At 38.0% G+C, this 18902-nt stretch overlaps 1 long non-coding RNA gene and 1 pseudogene across 2 annotated transcripts; both read left to right on the top strand.

The window, feature by feature from the left end:
• The first annotated feature begins 5596 nt into the window (after nucleotides 1–5596).
• LOC143882303 (BTB/POZ domain-containing protein At5g41330 pseudogene) lies at nucleotides 5597–7609 on the top strand (annotated as a pseudogene).
• A 1238-nt stretch (nucleotides 7610–8847) lies between these two features.
• On the top strand, nucleotides 8848–18492 carry LOC143881154 (uncharacterized). Of its 2 annotated transcripts, none has more exons than XR_013251884.1 (7): nucleotides 8848–9855; nucleotides 9935–10019; nucleotides 10152–10232; nucleotides 15514–15633; nucleotides 15926–16107; nucleotides 16277–16358; nucleotides 17992–18492. It is a non-coding gene; the product is annotated as an uncharacterized LOC143881154 (long non-coding RNA). The 2 variants fall into 2 exon arrangements; XR_013251885.1 differs by having other exon boundaries at nucleotides 10152–10255.
• Nucleotides 18493–18902: the final 410 nt, after the last annotated feature.

The raw sequence follows: 18902 nt of genomic DNA, 5'->3' as shown, positions 1-18902 counted from the left end.
AAACAAGTAGGTACGGCCCACTTTTTCGATCATCCAAACCGTTCATCTGTTTGGGCACAACGTAAATATGGTGTGTCCTAAAAATCATTTCCATTGGATGATCCTAACCCTCCGATCTGAACTGATCTGAAAATGGAGATTTCCAAAAATCATTTATGGAATCTTCTTCAGATCGGAGGGTTAGGATCATCCTATGGAAATGATTTTCGGGGCACAACCTATTTGAGTTGTGCCCAAACAGATGAACGGTTTGGATCATCGAGAAAAGTGGGCCGTACCTACTTTTTTCAGACTTCACGTGTTTTCACGGCCACCCATCATATAAATTGAATTCTCTCTATGAAGATCTTGATATATCAGATAGCCTCCTATATATTAGGACTAATATAAAATATTTCGAAAGGGTACCAATATCAATAGATATCCATATATTTTTGATATATCAGCAATAGTTAAAACGATGGATATACAATAGGACATATCCCCATGAACATGGTTTTAAATTTCGACCGAAATCCGAAATTTCGGACCGAAATCGACCGAAACCGAAATTTCCCAAAATTTGATATTTCGCGAAATACCAAATTTCGGATCCAAATTTCGAAGCTTAATACCATACCAAATTTCGGATTTCGGTGGGGTCCGAAATAGGTACCGAAACCGAAATTTAAAACCTTGCCCATGAAGCACACGCACAATTAAAAAAGATAAAGAAAAATGCTAACAATTTGTGGCCCACCTGAATGTTTTAACAATAATTCCGTTCAATGTAACTCCAATGAGGGTCTAATCATGGTTTTAAATTTCGACCAAAATGACCGACACCGAAATTGAGTAAACCCGAAACAGTCATTTATTTTGGTCGAAATTTCGGTTTTTCCGAAATTTGACCCAAAAAACATGTTTTTTTAATATTAATTTAATATTTCACCGAAATTTCACGGTCCAAAACCGGTACCAAAACCGAAATTTTAAACCTTGGGTCTAATAATCAATGATCCCATACGATATTTAATATTATTTTACACATCTACATGCCTACTTAGGGTCTCTAAACGACGGACTGAGATAAGTGATCCTATCTCATCATAACATCCAAGAGGCTCATTATAGTTGTTTTGGATTATAGGATTCGATTGTGAGTCAACACCTGATTATTGAACTCAAAATTACTATGGGAACCGATTGTGAGTCCAAAACTGATTATTGGACTCAAAATTAAAATTAATTTTAAAAGTAATTTTGAGTCCATTAATCCAATAATCGGTTTTGGACTCGCAATTGGTTCCCATATTCCAAAACAAAAAGGCATAAAGAAAACCATTCAAATCCGCCTCAAATCTAGGGGTGCTAATAGAACAAGACAGTCCAATAGATCCAAAGGATCCAAATGTTGATGGATAGAATTTGGCATAACATTTTGGTAGGACCGTGTCCATTTGATTCATATCCTAAGGTCCAAAATTATTTCAGAAAATGACCCAGGCGTAGCCATAAAATCCAATAGATCATCCTAGATCCTTATGTAGGGTGCCGATGTACAAAAATATTCTTCATAATTTTATTCATTTATGTTTATTTATGATGGGTGTTCTTAGGGGTGCAAGTTTGGCCCTGTCAGCCCTGACCCGCCCTGAACCCGAATAGGGTCAGGGCTGGATTTTCCAACCCTGAGGGCGGGTCAAGGTTCATTTTTTTAGACCCTGACTCAGGTCGGGTCGGGTTCTGCGTTAATGCCTTGGGTACCCTGACCTGATCCGATCCTAAGTTTTCTATTATAGAATTGAACCATCTATGCATGTTTCTTTTGCTAATGTTTTCTATTATCTTGGATTGATGTTTCTTTAGATTATTATTAATTGTCTCTGTTGCCCGTCATGTTGTTGAATTCATATTGTCTTATTTTGTTCCCTTTCTCTGTTTATTGATCATTTTGTTCTATATGATAAGTGGTTGCTTTATTTTTGGCACTCTTAACAGGTATTTGCACTAGGGTCAATTAGGGCCGGCCCTGCCCAATTAGGGCCAATCAGGGCGGGCCATGGGTTGAGGTTTTTCGGCCCTGACTCAGGGTCAGGGCCGAGATAATGGGATCCAGGGTTGAGCTAGGGTTTTGAAAAACCTGACCCTGTTGCAGCCCTAGGTATTCTCATAACATTTAAAACTCCTCAAAACGGCAAACAACATTTCATTTTCCCACTTTTCCATTGATGATAATCTCTCTCTCTCTCTCTCTAGGTTTTTCTACTCTTCCTCTAACCCTAAGGCCAAACTCTGTTTGAAGTAAGAAGGACCTAGGACACTCCGATAGACGGTTCGATTCAAAATAGATCATAATCAAGACTCAGAAAATAAGATAAAAATATTTCAAAAAGGATCCGACCATCCAAACGGACAGCAGACATATGTCAATATGATTCTATGACACTCCTACTCACATCTTATTACATATGGGAAGTAATAAGTTAAGCCTACAAGTAGAAAATAGAAGATATATAGGAGTTAGAAATAAAAAAGTAAACAGCCAAAATAGGTAAATAAAAATCCGCTCGTTTTGGTGAATCATCGCAAATTAACCCCTAAACGGTTCTTATTATTGAATCTTATCAAGGGAACCACGTAATTATGTTAGCAATACCTTTTGAAGAATTATAACAGCCTTTAACTATTCATTAGAAAAGTACATAAAGAAAAGAGTGCAGAATTGTGTAAAAAAAAAAAAAAAGAGAGCACAAAAATTTAAAAATGAGAGTGCCTCCATGTTATATGGGATTCGCTGAGCTGTTGTTTTCATCAACGAGGTGGTTGGTCTGATGTGCGACAGACCAGCGGCGAAAACCCTAGCTTTTACGATGGACGCTAGCAATTCCCATGTTATATTATTCCCTTCTTTCTTACGCACCTATGAGGTAGGTGTGTGTCACGTGCCATTTTTACGTGCTTGGCTAGTGCTTTCCTCATTTTATTTATTTATTTATTATTATTATTATTTTATTGATTTAAATATTCATTCATGTGGCTTAGATGATGGAATTGTCGTCATGCTTTACGTTATAAACACCCTGAATATTGAAATGAAGTTTCACCCCCTTTTCTTCCCCGGGCTAGGGGTGGCCCCGGGGAAGAAAAGGGGCCAAATACGAAAAAATGCCAACATTTTGGGCCCCACATGGATGCGATCAGATCTGTTGATCGACAAGCAATGTCTGATGTAATTTACCGGGATCAGATGATCCTAGCCCTTGATCGATCGGCGGATCCGCCTATAAAGGCTAACGGTTCATTTTTGTTGTCAATTGTATTATGGATGGAATATCCGTTTGGCATGAGACCAGGACTATGTCGGTCAAATTTCAATTTGTTATGTTCTATAAAATCAATTGCCTCGATTTCACATGCGTAGCCCTAGGTAGGGGTGCAAGTTTGGCCCTATGAACCCTGACCCATCCTGACCCGTCCCGAGCCCGAACAGGGTCAAGGTTTGAAAATCTAACTCTGAGGGTGGGCTTGGGTTCATTTTGTAGGCCCTGTCTCAGGGTTGGGTCGGGCTCAGGATTGATACCTCGGGCCAAGCCGGCCCGACCCTATTTACACTTTGGCCCTAACCCAACCCTGTGTGACCAAAAAATCTAGAACTTAAGTGATCGATAGATTTTTTAGTTTCTTTTTATATGGCCAAGTTTTCTTTTTTATGAGATTTGTTGCCGTGGGTAGAATATTTGCATGTATTTAAGCTGCACTATAATATAGTATATAATAAGGTATAGATTCCTTTAGTATAGCCGTATAGGTGTTTGTATTGTAGAGTATTAATAGCTATAAAGAAGTTTTGCAGAGAACTTCCACGGCTGGAAGGTAAATATTGCATATAATCTTCTTTTTGTAGCATGGTAGATGATGGTGTAAATATTATATATAACCTTTTCCTTTTCGCTTAATCTTGGGTTCAAGTGTGCTTACTGTTTGGATGCGATTGCAACCATACAGACAAATGTGCCCTTGCTCAACGGAGATCAAATGCATTGGCTCATCATAAATTCCTTTGAATTGCCCATTGCATGAAAAAAATTGTTGTGTCACACTTATCGTCGTATAGTTTATTTTTTATAGTTTTGAGTTTTCTATTGATAGCTCTCTATTTTTTTTCTTTTTCACTAGGGTCAATCAGGGCCGAGCAGGCCCCGCCCGGGCCAGCCCAATCAGAGCCAATCAGGGCAGGTCAAGGCTGGGCTATACCCTGCAGGGCGGGCATTGGGTTGAGGTTTTTAGGCCCTGACTCAGGGTCAGGGCTGAGATAATGGGAAACATTGTTGGGCTAGGGTTTTTAAAAACCCGGCCCAACCCGACCCTATTGTAGCCCTACCCTAGGTGGGATCCCCAAATTGATCATGACCGTCCATGTAGTCAGTCTTTCCAAGTATATAATATTAGATTTTAGGATCATCTAGCTTGATTTTGGGCCTTTAAAGAATCAACATAGAAGGACCCACTTATCAGATGGACGATCTAGATGAGCCAAAAGTTGGGCCCACTAAGCACTTTTGAATGAGGAAAGATATATACTTAGCCGTAGGGCAGCAATAGGGTCGGGTTTTTCAAAACCCTAGCCCAACCCTGGATCCCATTATCTCGGCCCTGACCCGCCCTGACCTTGAGTCAGGGCCGAAAAACCTCAACCCATTGCCCGCCATACAGGGCTCAGTGCTGGCCCTGGCCCGCCCTGATTGGCCCTGATTGGGCAGGACCGGGTTGGACCGGCCCTAATTGACCCTAGTGCAAATACCTATTAAGAGTGCAAAAAATAAAGCAACCACTTATCATATAGAACAAAATGATCAATAAACAGAGAAAGAGAACAAAATAAGACAATATGAATTCAACAACATGATGGGCAACAGAGACAATTAATAATAATAATCTAAAGAAACATCAATCCTAGATAATATAGAACATCAGCAAAAGAAACATGCATAGATGGTTCAATTCTATAATAGAAAACTTATGCTCGGGCCGGGTCAGGGTACCCGAGGCATTAACCCATAACCTGACCCAACCTGAGTCAGGGTCTAAAAAAATGAACCCTGACCCGCCCTAAAGGGTTGGAAAATCCAGCCCTGACCCTGTTCGGGCTCAGGGCTGAGAGAGCCAAACTTGCACCCCTACTTAGCCGAATGCAATGGGAGGAGAATAGATTATAACCATATATATATATAAAAGGAGACTCTATTATGAAGACCAACAGGACTCTCTCCGAAGCTTCCAAAAGTCCAAAACGTTTCTCTTTCTTTGTATTTTATTATTAATTGGAAAAATTGCCAATGCGGGACACCAAAATACAAGAATTGTGAACGGGGGACTCACTTTTGAAAAATTGTTAGAGAGGGACGAAATTGGGGTTATCAAGTCTCTAAAAGGGGTTATCAACCCTCTAAATAGGGTTATCAAACTCTCAAATGGGGTTATCTACCCTGTTCAAAATTTTTTCAAAAGTGTGACCCCCGTTCACAATTCTTGTATTCTGGTATTCCCCATTGGCAATTTTTCCTTATTAATTCGAAGGAGATGAACGTTGTTACTGCGAAAATTCCAAGGAAATTTTTTTCCAGTCTGTGTGCAACCCTATTTGACCAGGGAAGTCTCTTTTGGCCTTCTGGAAGACCCACCAGCACCCCATAAATACTCCAAAGACACTCTTCTTATCTGCCTCACAAATCTACCATTTTAATCTCTCTTTTCAGTTTCTCTCCAATTTTAATCTCTCTTATCAATCAATTTCTCAGTGTGGTGTGTTCTGGGTTTGTTTCTAGAACTATCCTCTTTGTTCAGAAAGGATTTCAGGGTTTTTTTTTCTAGTTTTTAGGCTGTTGGGTTTTGGGTTTTGAGTTCTATCCTCTATAGAAAGAAAATCTGTGATTAGGGTTTTTTCTAGTCTTTTTAGGGGTTTTGGGTTTTATATCCTTACAGAAAGAAAAACTGGGATTAGGGTTTTTTTCTAGGCTTTTTTTAGGGATTTTGGGTTTTGAGTTTTCTCCTCTGTAGAAAGAAGATTTGGGATTTTAAGGGCAACCCAATACCCTAATATGCCTCCATTGTCAGTACCTTCACCTCCCTCAAGTGGGGTTTTTCACAAAAAACCAGAGTCCAATATAATCACCATCAATGTAGGAGGGCAGCTCTTTCAAACCACCCCACAAACCCTAACCCTAGCAGGCCCAAAATCCCTCCTTTCTACCTTCTCTCACGACCATTTTGCTCAATCTGATATCCCTTTCATAGACAGAGACCCTGAACTTTTCTCCATCCTTCTTTCCCTTTTAAGAACAGGAAATCTCCCTTCTAAAGCCAAAGCCTTTGATCTCCAAGACTTAATCTCAGAAGCCCAATTCTACAATCTCCAATCCCACCTTATTTCATCCCTCACAAACCCCTCTCAATTCGAAGCTTTCGACCTCGAAAAAACCCTAATTCTCCCCCTAAATGGAAGAGATACCCCCTCTTCAATCTCAACCACCCAATTAGGATCAATTCACGTCGCCCACGGGAGCAAAATCACATCTTTCGATTGGTCTCTCCGTAGAAAATCCACAATTCTCACCCAATTTTCTGCCATTGATTCTCTTCTCGCACTTTCCCCATCCATTGCGGCCGCTGGGGCTACTGATTTTTCTGGCTTAAAGATTCTTGACCTCAAAAAGGGCTTTGTTAAAGAAACTCTGACTTGGGAAAATCAGACTAAGTCCAGTTCCACAGTTGTTGGGATTGGTTCATCCCAAGAATTCCTTTTCACAAGCTTTGAATCGGGACGTAGGAATTCGAATTCAATCATGGTTTTCGATCTTAAAGGGAGCTTTCGCCCCGTTATAGAGATTGCCCACAGTGAAATATATGGTGCAGAGCTCGATTCTGCGATACCCGCAACTAAATTGGAGTGGCTCTCTAGTCTTAATCTGTTAATGGCATCTGGGTCTCATGGAGGGCCTTTTGGGCTGTTGGGTAACATCAAGTTGTGGGATATAAGGTCTTATAAAGCGGCGTGGGAATTGAAGGAGAAGGTGGATTGCTTTTCTGATGTTACTGTTTCTGATAGTCTTAATGCAATTTTCAAGGTGGGGGTGAATTCAGGGAAGGTTTTCATGGCTGACTTGAGGATGCTTAGTGTTGAGAATCCATGGGTTTGTCTTGGGGAGAGGAAAAGGGTGAATGGTAAGAAAGAGGGTGCTGGTTGTAAGATTGAATGTCATGGGGATCAAGTGTTTTGCACTAGAGGTGGGGATGTTGAGCTATGGTCTGAGGTCTTGATGGGTTCTTCAAGAAGTATAGAAGATGAGTTGGAGGACAGAGTTTTTAGGAGGAATTTGATTGGTGGGGTGAAGGATATGGGAGGAGATAAGATAACCCACATGGGGTTTGGTGGAAATAAGATGGTTTTGACTAGGAAGGATCAGCAATCTGTTGAGGTCTGGCAGAGTTCAGTCAGGGTTTGATTCCTTGTGTATAAGACTGATACAAATTCATAGTTTGGTTTATTCAGGTTCACCAATTCTTTTTATTTTTTCTTTTGTAAATGAGATACGGTTCTGATCAATGAAGACAATTGATTTTGCTGCTCTATCGGTAAGCAATGCTTTAGTTGTATACATGTTCCTTGTTCTTAGTACTTGTGAAGTTCAAGCATATTAACTCTATGGGATTGAATGTAACTTGTTTTAGCATCATGTGGAGAGAGAGAGAGAGAGAGAGAGAGAGAGAGAGAGAGAGACCCCTGTAGAACTCACCCTTTAAGGAGGGTGCCTAAGTCCTGATAAGACATTACACACCCATTCACTTTTCTGATGTGGAACCCCCAAAATCCCCTCCCCTCCATGCAGAAGTAATGTGGAAACCATGAGATCTCCCCAAAGGGATTTTTTTTTCCGTCTTTGAGGGTACACGAGGGTTACCACGCCTTGGGATACCACCCATTGGGACCCGGGTAGAACTCACCCTTGGGCACCCTCCCCTTAAAGGCTAGCTTCTACGCGGGTCCCAACAGAGTTTTTATTTGGGTGTGTAGATTATCCTATAGAACACTTGGAAACTGAAGAAACCAGATGGCTGCTCAGCTAATGATTGATAAAGATCATATCAATGGATATAAATGGGTATAGCATAAACTTTAAAAAAAGAGAGAAGGATATAACATATATGCAATTGAGGTGATAATAATAAAAAGCAGACCCATGTGGAGAAGCTAAGGAAATCCATGTGAAGAAGCCTAGGGCAGTTGGCTATTCATAGAGTTCGGAAAAGATCAAGAAGTATCTACTCATCTTTGGCTTGCTCTATTCTGTAAAGAAGTTTGGTAGACAGGCATATCTTATGTGCATATAATCCTTCAACTTAATTGCCTAGACAGCTATGCCATTAAGATTGGCCTAATGCAGGCATCTTAGCATTAGAAGTCTTCAACGCAATTCATAGTTTTGTTGATTCAGGTTCACCAATTTTTTGTATTTATTCTTTTGTAAATGAGATACGTTTCTGATCAATGAAGGTAATTGATTTTGCTGCTCCCTCTGTAACCAATGCTTTAGTTGTATACATGTCCCTGATTCTGATTACTTGTTAAGCTCAGGGATGTTTACTCTATTGCAGAATTTTTGCTTTTGGCTCTAGTAGACAATTGGAAAAGTAGGAAATCAGATGGTTCCTCTTGTTTTGCCATCAATTAAACTGATTTGGAGGGCCCACAAATGGATGTGTTTGTATATTTGTGTATTTGTGTGTTCAAGTGTGTGTGTGTGTGTGTGTGTGTGTGTGTGAGAGAGAGAGAGAGAGAGAGAGAGAGAGAGAGAGAGAGAGTTACACTTGAATTTACAGCACGAGCTAGTCAAAAATGTCAAATTGGGGGAGAAATGGAGGTAAGGAAATTTAAAGATGGGGGGGAGGCGATTGGTATTTTAACGAATGTGCTTATCGAAATTTCCAATGGAGGCGCTGTTGTCGCTGGGAAAAGTACCATATTCGGAAATATATGCCTACATGTGCTCCCTCAAGCTCCTGGCAATGGCAAGAAAAGAAGGAAAAACAGGTTGCAAAAGAAGTAAAGAGGACTTTTGATGATTGGCGGTGCCCATCTTGCAAATATGCTAACTTTAGTTGGAGAGTCAACTGCCGGAGATGTTACCTGCATATAAAGGATGGGTCTCTGTCGTTGGGAGAGAAGCGCAATGCGTCGGATCCTGTACCCACTCCAAATAAAGACGATCTCTGGCCTGACTTAGGGTCAATTTCTTCTCTATCCACGGTTGGTTCTCCGGTCCTTTCCATTTCCGGAGAAGAGGAGGAATCAAGACTATCGTCTCTTAGATGCTGTTTAATTGGAAAAACCAAAAAGTGGGGACCCTTAGCCAACTCGGCTTCTGATAACCTTAACAATCTTTGGTGGTGGCACTACAATAAACTTAGCCTTCGGCGACGTTCATCTACCCACATTTATTAATAACATCACTAATTAGCCACGTTTATATAATAAACATCGATGCATCTAATTTCCACTCCTTCCTGTAATTGGGTTCCGTAATTATCAATTAACGTCGTTTTTAAAACGTTGGAAATGTGTGAAAGCAGCTACATTTTCGCACAAAACATTGCAAATACTGAAGCGAATTTTTAGCTACGTTAATTGATCGTTGGTAATGGTTAATAAAAATCCGAAAAAAGACATCTCATAACCCAAGCGCAAAAATAGTTCTTTCCCTTTTCTCCTCCCGTGCGAGTGTTTCTCCCTCCACCTCTGTTTTCCATCTCGGGCCAAGTTAATCTCCGGCACTAATCTCTGTCCGGCGGGAATCTCTCCTGCGTCTTCTTCAGAAGGTAGTGAATTCTTTTATAGTTTTTGTCTAATTTATTCCCTCTAAGGTTTTGATAAATATTTTCAATTTATTTTTTCTAGGGTTTTGAAACCAAAAAAAAGGAAGTGATGCAGATTTGGAGGGTTTCCCCTACCTATTTCGTGACAAAGAAGGCAAGAAGAAAGGGTACGGTTTTCTAGGGTTTTTTTTTCTCTTTTAAAATTAGGCTTTTTGAATCTCCTTTTCTCAAATATATATATATATATATATATATATATATCTTAAATCTATTTATTTTTCTTCGTACATGTCCATCAGAAACCCTAAATCTGCTGTTAAAGAGGCTTAAAAACGTGAAAGGTTGCGGTATAGCTGTTGAGGAAGCTTTTCTTTCGAGAGGTTTGTGGTTATTTTGCTTTAGGGTAATCTCTCTTCCCTAATCTCTCTCATTTCTTACCTGTAATGTATGATTTAAACTTTTTGGTTTAGGGTTTCAGCTTCTTGATGAAGGGGTTTATCCATTGTCTTTATACTTAATTTCTGGATTTTTGTGTGTGTTAATTTTCAACATGTTTTGAATTTGTTTATCATACTAATGCCTGCATTAATTGATTTGTTCTTATTTTCCATAGTCCATGAGCAATTTCTCTATTTTATTTTCTTCTCTTGTTTTTAATTGTCTCTTTGTTCCTTGTTTTCATCCTTTCTGATGAATGAGTAGTAGATTAGGTTTGGTTATAGATGTTCTTTAGGTACATGATATTATTAAGTTATGCCATTTACGTATAAATTAACTTATGTTAAAATTGAAAAATTATAAATATTTAATAAGTTCATAATAACAAACTAGAAATCTTGAACATGTGTTACCCACAAGCCCACCAGTCCTAGTTAAAACTTGCGTTATCTATTTTTTGTCTAGTTGAAACTCGTGTTATTTATTTTTTGTAGTTGTGGTATACTGATTATAAAGCTTATAGTGCTCAATAATATTCTTTTACCATGAAACTTAAATTAATTAACTTATTGTTTAGGAATATTATTATCATAAGTAAATAAAAGAACAGTTAAATAAACAATAAATATTTATTAACATTAGTAAATAATCCAAATAAATATTTATATATATTTAATAAGCAGAATAAGTAATAGTTGAAACTCGTGTTATCTATTTTTTGTAGTTGTGGTATTTATAACTCAACTGCGTAGTGTCGAGTCGACTAGGATTTGCTTTGGCCACGTTTTGACCAGCCTCCGCGTTTTGAAACAATGCTTACACTGATCACGACCGACATAAAGGAGAGCAATTAATCTCCAATTTGGCTACAAGATTATGTGACAGCTCATTCACATGTCAAAGAAGAGGATGAACTTAGCTTTTATTAGAAGGGAACTGATTTTGTAAATGTTAGTCAGTGAATGTCGATGAAAGCAAGACTTTGAAGTTGGTTAACTTTTAAATGATGTGAGGCCATAGATTAGAAATGAGTGTAAAAGCTGAATAAAGATATTAACGGGAACATCGAGAGATACAAAGCTCAATTCGTAGCTAAAGGAAATCAGTTATGTTCGTTTAGATATTATTCATGTTATTTTAAGTATGGATGCAGGACTTGACTTAGATTTAGATCTCTTAGAAGTTAAAATTACATTTTTGAATCAAAACCTGAATGAACAAATATATGATTCAACAAGAAGGCTTTGAAGAAAATAAGAACTTAGTTTGTCGGCTGAGCAAATCACTTAGGCCATGTTTGGATACCCACAAGATTTAGATTTGGATTTCTCACATTTGCAGTTGAGATTTGGAACTGGTTCAGATCCTTAGATTTCCAAATCAGCGACATGAGTGAAAAAAATATGATTTTTTTCAAATCTGTTCTGCAAGACATTATTTGGAAATCAATATTTTTGGCAATTACCTTTCACCCTTGCTGCCCCTCGACCTTGCTGCAGCAGCAACAAGATGTTCTAAATCAGCTACAACAGTGAAAAAATATCTGATTTTTTTTCAAATTTGTTCTGCAAGACATTATTTGGAAATCAATATTTGTGGCAATTACCTTTCACCCTCGCTGCCCCTCGACCTTGATGCAGCAGCAGCGAGGCATTCCTCTCTCCATCCCTCCATCTCTCACAACATGAGCATGAGGATGATTGATGTATTTTGTATCCAAAACTCAAAGCCAAATACAAATACAAAAGCATGAGGTCTTCAAACATGGAAGCCAAGGTATTGGTATAAGAAGTTTGACTCCTTCATCTTAGGATTTAGAAGATGTGAATCCGATCATTGTACCTATTTTTGTTCTGTGATAATGGTGGCTTTATGATCGTACTATTGTATGCTGATGAAATGCTAGTTGTAGGTACTTACCAAGATGATAGTAAAGTTGAATGCTTAGTTGGCTAGGAAATTTGATATCAAGGATCTGGTGGTTGGAGATCAACCACAAGTTGTGTTTTGTCTTTGCTGCATGGCATAGTGAGTTAACTATCAAAGTTGCAGTCTGTTATGGCTTTACCCCCTATAGAAGCAGAGTATATGTCAGTTATATATGACTCTAAAGAAGGGAATTAGATGGTGAGGTTACTTAGAATCTGGGCCTTGAGAGAAAGAAGGTAGTAGATCGTTGTGAAAATCAAAGTCCATTGAATTATGCTACAAATCTAATTTATCAACTACAATTGTTCATGACCCTGTTGACGTGTAGATCACATTGTAGAAGATTAACATCAAGAACAATGTAGCGGAGATTCTGACAAAGACAATTATAAGAGAAAATTTTATTTGGTGAAAGACTGCTCTGATATCTTATAGAGAAAGACGGATTTCACAACATCGGAAATTCCTCTTCTCAAATAGTGAAACCGAGGTTTACACTTGCCCAAGAACAATAACCAAAAGAGAAGAAGAACAATCACCACAAGATGTAATCCAATATATATGAGAGAAGAACAAAATTACAAGTAGAAATCTTCAAGGAGAAAGCTTCAACACAGAGAAAATATGGAAAATTGGTCTTTGCTTCAAACCTAAGCTTGCACACAAGAGAGCTTCAATGAAGCTTCAATGAAGGTCTAGGTAGATAGTGGATAATCTCTACCAAAAGGGGTTAATAGGAATAGGCTTGGCCAAGGAAAGTAAAGAGAAGTAATAGCTTTGGTAGGAGATAGTGGGTATGAGAAAGTGGGGACTTTAATGCTAAGATAGTGGGTTTAGAGTTTCAAGTAGGGTCTGAATTTGAAATAGGAAGTAGTGGGAAAAGTTGTAGCAAAGATGTGTAGCTCACACATGTGCAAGCTAGGCCAACAAAAAACCAAAATACCCATGGGCACAAAATACATATTTCTCCTCACTATATCTCTCAAAATAAAAATAAAATAAATGCTACCCAAAAATTCACTGTAAAATTTAACACAGGCAATGAAGGTTAGCATTTTTTTGTTCTACAGAAGAAACTAGTCTTCAAGTGGGAGAATGTTGTCAACTAGTATAGTTCAGTTTCTATTAATTTTTCTTTTAGTACAAGTCGGTTTCCACTAAAAAACTAACTTCTACCATCACCTACCTAAGTGAAGTCCTACTTTGCCTAGACTAGGAACATGATTCTCTAGAAGTCACCTAACTTTATGAAAATATGTGTTTCTATGATTGTAGATGTGAGAAAATATGAGATAAAGTGATGTATGAGAAGAGATCTCAGTGTGGATTCTTGAGAGATTTAGAAAGGAACAATAGACACAGGAGGAAGTGTGTCATGAGACAATTTCTTTGAGAGATTATACAGGTACTCTAACACATGCATTGCAGTCACTTAGCTCACTATCATCTTGAAAAACACATGAATCCTACTGGATGAATCAGACCATTGTTTCAAAATGTAAATGCACTCCAAAATGTGTCCAAGGCTAATCCTAGTCCACCCGGCTTGATACAATTGAGTTCTTGATCGACTAAGACAAGTCAATAATTGGTGTACTCATAGTATGGGTGAGTGAAAGGAGTTTTGATTGACTTGGTATGGAAAAATGGGATTCAGACAAGCACTTGACCAAGGTAAAATGGAGTAGACTTTGGCGATTCAATGATTAAAGCAGAGAGTTTTGAAACAGTGAAACAGGCCCATTTCATAGGTGTAGTCATAGTATGGGTGAGTGAATGGAGTTTTGATTGACTTGGAATGGCAAAATGGGATTCAAACAAGCACTTGACCAAGGTAAAATGGAGTAGACTTTGGCGATCCAATGATTAAAGCAGAGAGTTTTGAAACAGTGAAACAAGCCCATTTCATATTCGAGCACATACATAGCAAGACACCAATATTTACTTGCTTTTGCAATATGATTAGTTTTTTTTGGTTTTTGTATTTGTGGCTTCCCTTGCACTTAATTAGTTTTTTTGATCCAATGTATTACACTTCCTCATCTTATTGTCCTAGAACCTTTTTGGTGTTTGTATATGTTTGGTGTTGGGGATGGTGATGGTAATGCTGATGGTGGGAGAGGTGGTGATGGTGATGGTGATCCTTTCCATTAAACACTCTGTCTTTTTTGTAAATGGTGATGGTGATGGTGATGGTGATGGTAATTGAAGGTTACTTCCTAAAAGCCAAGCGATCGGTCAAGAATCTTGTGTTTACTTCATCAATTTCAGCGGTGTGATTTGTTAATAGCATCTTATGTTGGTATCTTATTAACTGCATGTAATTAGCCACATATTCATGTAGAAGTTGTAGTTCTTGAGTGGGATTCTTATGTTGAAGTTAAAGGGCACAAATTGTTGGAGCAAATTGACATCAGAGGATGGTCAAGCATTTATATGTGCATTCCTCTTAATTTAGTTATGTGTTTCTTCAATTCTATTCTTAACGCTCCATTATCTGTCCATGACATAATTTTTATATTCCCTTTCATTCTTCTGTTTTTTTATTCCTTTGTTTGGGGTGGTGGGCGTTTAGTAGTATGTTGTGTTGGGGGTGGGGGTTTAGTATTATGTTTGGGTGGGAGTGGGTACTTGTAGTAGTATGTTGGTCGTGGTGATGGAGGTGGGTACTTGTACTAATATGTGTATGTTGGGGGTCGTGGAAGAGGTAGAGAATTTTACTAGTATGTGTGTGTTGGGGGTAAAGGATTCATTTAGCAGACCCAAACTAGTTTGGGACAGAGGTTTGTTGAGTTGAGTTGAGTGAGTGCATGTGTGTTGGGCGTGGTTGTGGAGTTGGAGACTTGTAGTAGTATGTGTGTGTAGTGGGTCGTGGTTGGGGTGGGTACCTGTAGTAGTATGTGTATGTTGGGGGTGGTGATGGAGGTGGGTGCTTGTACCAATATTTGTATGTCACTGCTCACTTACTTTGTTGTTGATGAATGAAACATCTTGATACTCAACCTCTGATTCTCCAAATATATGTATGGATATTTTTCTCTTATGATTTTCTTGGAGAACATATTGAATGAAGGTATTGAGGGAAGCTTTTCTTCAATACCTCTGATTCTCCATTAGTCCAGGGCTCGTTTGGATTATGGAGTTGGTGCTAGTGCTTCCCAATATGGGGACATGTCAGTTGTTTATCCATGCTTGTCAATTGTTTTTGTTGGAATCAAGTTATTGTTTTCATGCTTGTCAATTGTATATCCATCAACAATGTTCTGTTGATTTTATTACTTGGATTTGATGCAGTGTCGCTGATGAATCATTGTCACGTTCTCTTTAACAGCTGTTGGTTTGGGAAAGATCACAAAACTCATAAATGCAGGCCATATCGACTCAGCGGAACTGATTACAATGAAAACACTCAAGGTATCGAATTCCTTTTCTAGTTTTATACCTTCTAACTGTTTATCGCCTAATGTCTTTGTTTGAGACTGGTTATACATATGACAATATAGGATACAGGTGCCATAGGGAAGCAGATTTATATTAGGGCTTTGGATCTCTTTTTATCAGATTTATATTAAATCTCTATTCTCTTCTTTATTCTTTTTGTCGTTCTGGATTTCAATTGATTTACTAGTGATCCATTTCATGTCTTCGTCCGTTCGGTTGCTTCTTTTCTGTAAGATATATTGAATGAATGTCATATTTGATGCAGATGGTGGTAATGCGTTTTTGTTAACCCGAGCCAGTTATTAAGTGTTTTGAGATGCCTATATCTTATCAAGTTTATATGTTACTGATACTCGCTATGGTGCTAATATATGGTTGATCAATACAATGACATATGAATTTAGGCACTGGATTATTGCTACAATTTCAGACAAAGAGCCTAAACATGTAAGTGCCTCATTTGAGATATGCCATTATTGCCCAGCTAAGGTCATTTGCTTTTTCTTTTTTTTTGAATGGTAGCTAAGGTCATTTGTTTCTTTCAAAAGCTAAGGTTATTTGTTTCTTCAAGTGTATCCCTTTACTTTTGTATTTATGGTTTTTAACTATTCTGCAGCATCGTGGAGATGCGCTTGTTCTTTGCTTTGTTGACTTCACAAATTCAGGGTGTGCAACAAGTGCTTTGAGGGCTTTGCAAGGTGACTCTTCTCTCCCTTGTCTTTCTCATTGTTGGTTGGATGTTACACTTGCTTTAGGGCAGTGCAATTGGCACCTCTTAGCATTTGCTACTTCACATTATAGGGGTCATTACCACAATTCTCATGCGCGCGCGCACACGCGCGCACACACATTATATATTTGAGAAACAAGTTGAAAATGTTGAAAATAATTTGGACCCTGTCCGTTTTGGAATTTGAGAATTGATTTCGAGTCCAAAACTGTTGGTGGACCAAAAAAGAGGCCCTATTTTTTATTTTATTTTTACTTTTGAGAACTGATTGCGAGTCCAAAACTAATTATTGGACTCAAATTTACGTTTAAGTTTGAGTCTGATAATCAGTTTTGGACTCACAATCGGCTCTCAAAATCCCAACAAACAGACCTTTGGTAGGTGATAAATTTTGTCGACATGAATTTCTATCAATCCAAGACACCAACCTCACATTGTATATAAATTGAGCTTGGATACGGGTTTCTCTCATAGGTTATAAAATGGAAGAACATGACCCAGATTCTGCCTTTTTGCGGCTATAGTTTGGTCGCTACCCAGGTACAGAGTCTTTAGGCCCGGATGGAGTCACTGCTGCCACCGTCGGCGTTTCGGCTCTCGTACATTATCTCTTTCACTTTGAAATCACATCTCAGATATTCTTCATTAATAAATTCATCGCCATCCTCCCCAATGAATTAATTTATGATATGGTTACGTGATCATCATAATTATCTTAATTGGATCTTAAGTGGTTTCTAGCTTCTTTTAAGAAATTGGGTAAATCTATTGACCCTTCATTTTAAGTCATTTTAATTCATTTTGCAATTTGTGATAATAGGCTGAAACTGTGCCTAAACATAGAGCAAAATTATGCTCTTCAAAAATGCATGCCATTTGTTTGTGTTGCTTCCATTTGCTAATGGTACTGTTGGGTTCATTTTAGATTGTTTTTAAGCTGATTGCATTTCTTTAAATACTTGACACTATTTAGTGCCTCTACAATTCCATTTTGGTTTGCCTATTTACTTAATGTTTCTAAAAATAAAGATAATGAGTCCTAGTCTAGAAAAAATCAGTTGGAGAACTAGAGAGCTCCTGGATCTTTTGGTGGTTTGGCGTTTCTCTATTAGACTGAAAATTTTGTCTTGCATTTTAAGACTCAGTGCTAAACTTAGTTTAATGCCATTACTGAAGTAGGAGTTAAAGACCGAACATGATTTATGACCTTAGTCAGCTTGCATTGTTTTATATAAAGCTAGTATATCATGAATCTTAGGTTCTTTTCATTTCTATATTATCCATTAAAGAACTTCCTCTCTTCTCCGCTTCAAAGTTTTCCTTGCTATCATTTAATGCGGCCATGAGAGAGTGCTATGTGGAATTTATGCTTTCACTTTTCTCGTTACCCTATCAGTTTTCGATATGATGTAATTTTAAGTGTTAAAAGAAGCATTCTCTGGAGAAAGTTCAAGCACCTCTGTGTGCAAACACACCCCTGTGACCGGGATAACTTCTCGCTTTTTTTATTAGTGTCGGAAGGTCTGTATCATTACTTCTATAACTGATCTGCTATGTCCATTTCATTCATTGATGAACTCATCTTTCTGATGCTATCACAGGATATCTTCAAGAGCTTGTTTAGAAGCTCAGCAAATTGGCCAAGCCATAGACAACAATGATCTCTTTGCAGCTAGTTCCGTTCAGGGGCCCAACGCTAATGCTGACTGGGTCCAAAATGTCAATAGAGTTTTCATCAAGGTTATCAAAGTTTCTAGAATTCAGTTAATCAAAGGCTGTATATTATGGTTCATTTCAGTATAATATTGTTTTGGTTTTTTATTTCTTGTTTTGTTTACATTCCTTTTGTCAACTGAGCTTAAAGTCCTGAGGAAAAGACTGAGGTTGATACAATTCAAGTCCTCTTTAGCTACATTGATTTCATCAGATGCATTGCATTTTTATGGTGTAGGACCTCTAGATGGGCAGAATGAATTCTTTGTAAACATCTAGTTGACTGATCCTTTCCATTTTTCAAGTACTTTAATTAATTATCTAGACCATTACTGAAAATCTCTGTTTTTTTTTTTAAATCTATCAAATAAGGAATCTTTTTTTGTTTTGATCAATTTTGTCATAGATTGCAGTTTCTGGAGCTTGTGATCAGTACTACCCATCTCTTGTTTTCAATATTAACATGTCAATATTAGCAGATATTTGATCGATACTCAGAATTGAAATTAAAAAAAAAAAAAAAAAAAAAACCATGTATTCACCGGCGTTCATAAAATGTTGCTGAATATTATATTCACCGATGGTCCTTAACAGTCGGTGTATTGATGCTCACAAAACGTCTCTAAATGAGCTATTTACGATGGTCCTTAGCGTTGGTGTAGTTACTGACGCTAAGAAAATGCCGCTGAATGAGATATTCACCGATGGTCTTTAGCGTCGTTGTATTTACCGATGGTCACAAAACGTCGGTAAATACACATCCAAAAGCCCATTTGGATCTTTTAATGACGGTCTTGAC

The sequence above is a fragment of the Tasmannia lanceolata genome, unplaced genomic scaffold, assembly GCF_043159265.1.
Source record: "Tasmannia lanceolata isolate RefF3 unplaced genomic scaffold, GAP_Taslan_0.1 ptg000007l, whole genome shotgun sequence".
Taxonomy (NCBI): domain Eukaryota; kingdom Viridiplantae; phylum Streptophyta; class Magnoliopsida; order Canellales; family Winteraceae; genus Tasmannia; species Tasmannia lanceolata.
This window is presented reverse-complemented; position numbering and strand designations above follow the sequence as displayed.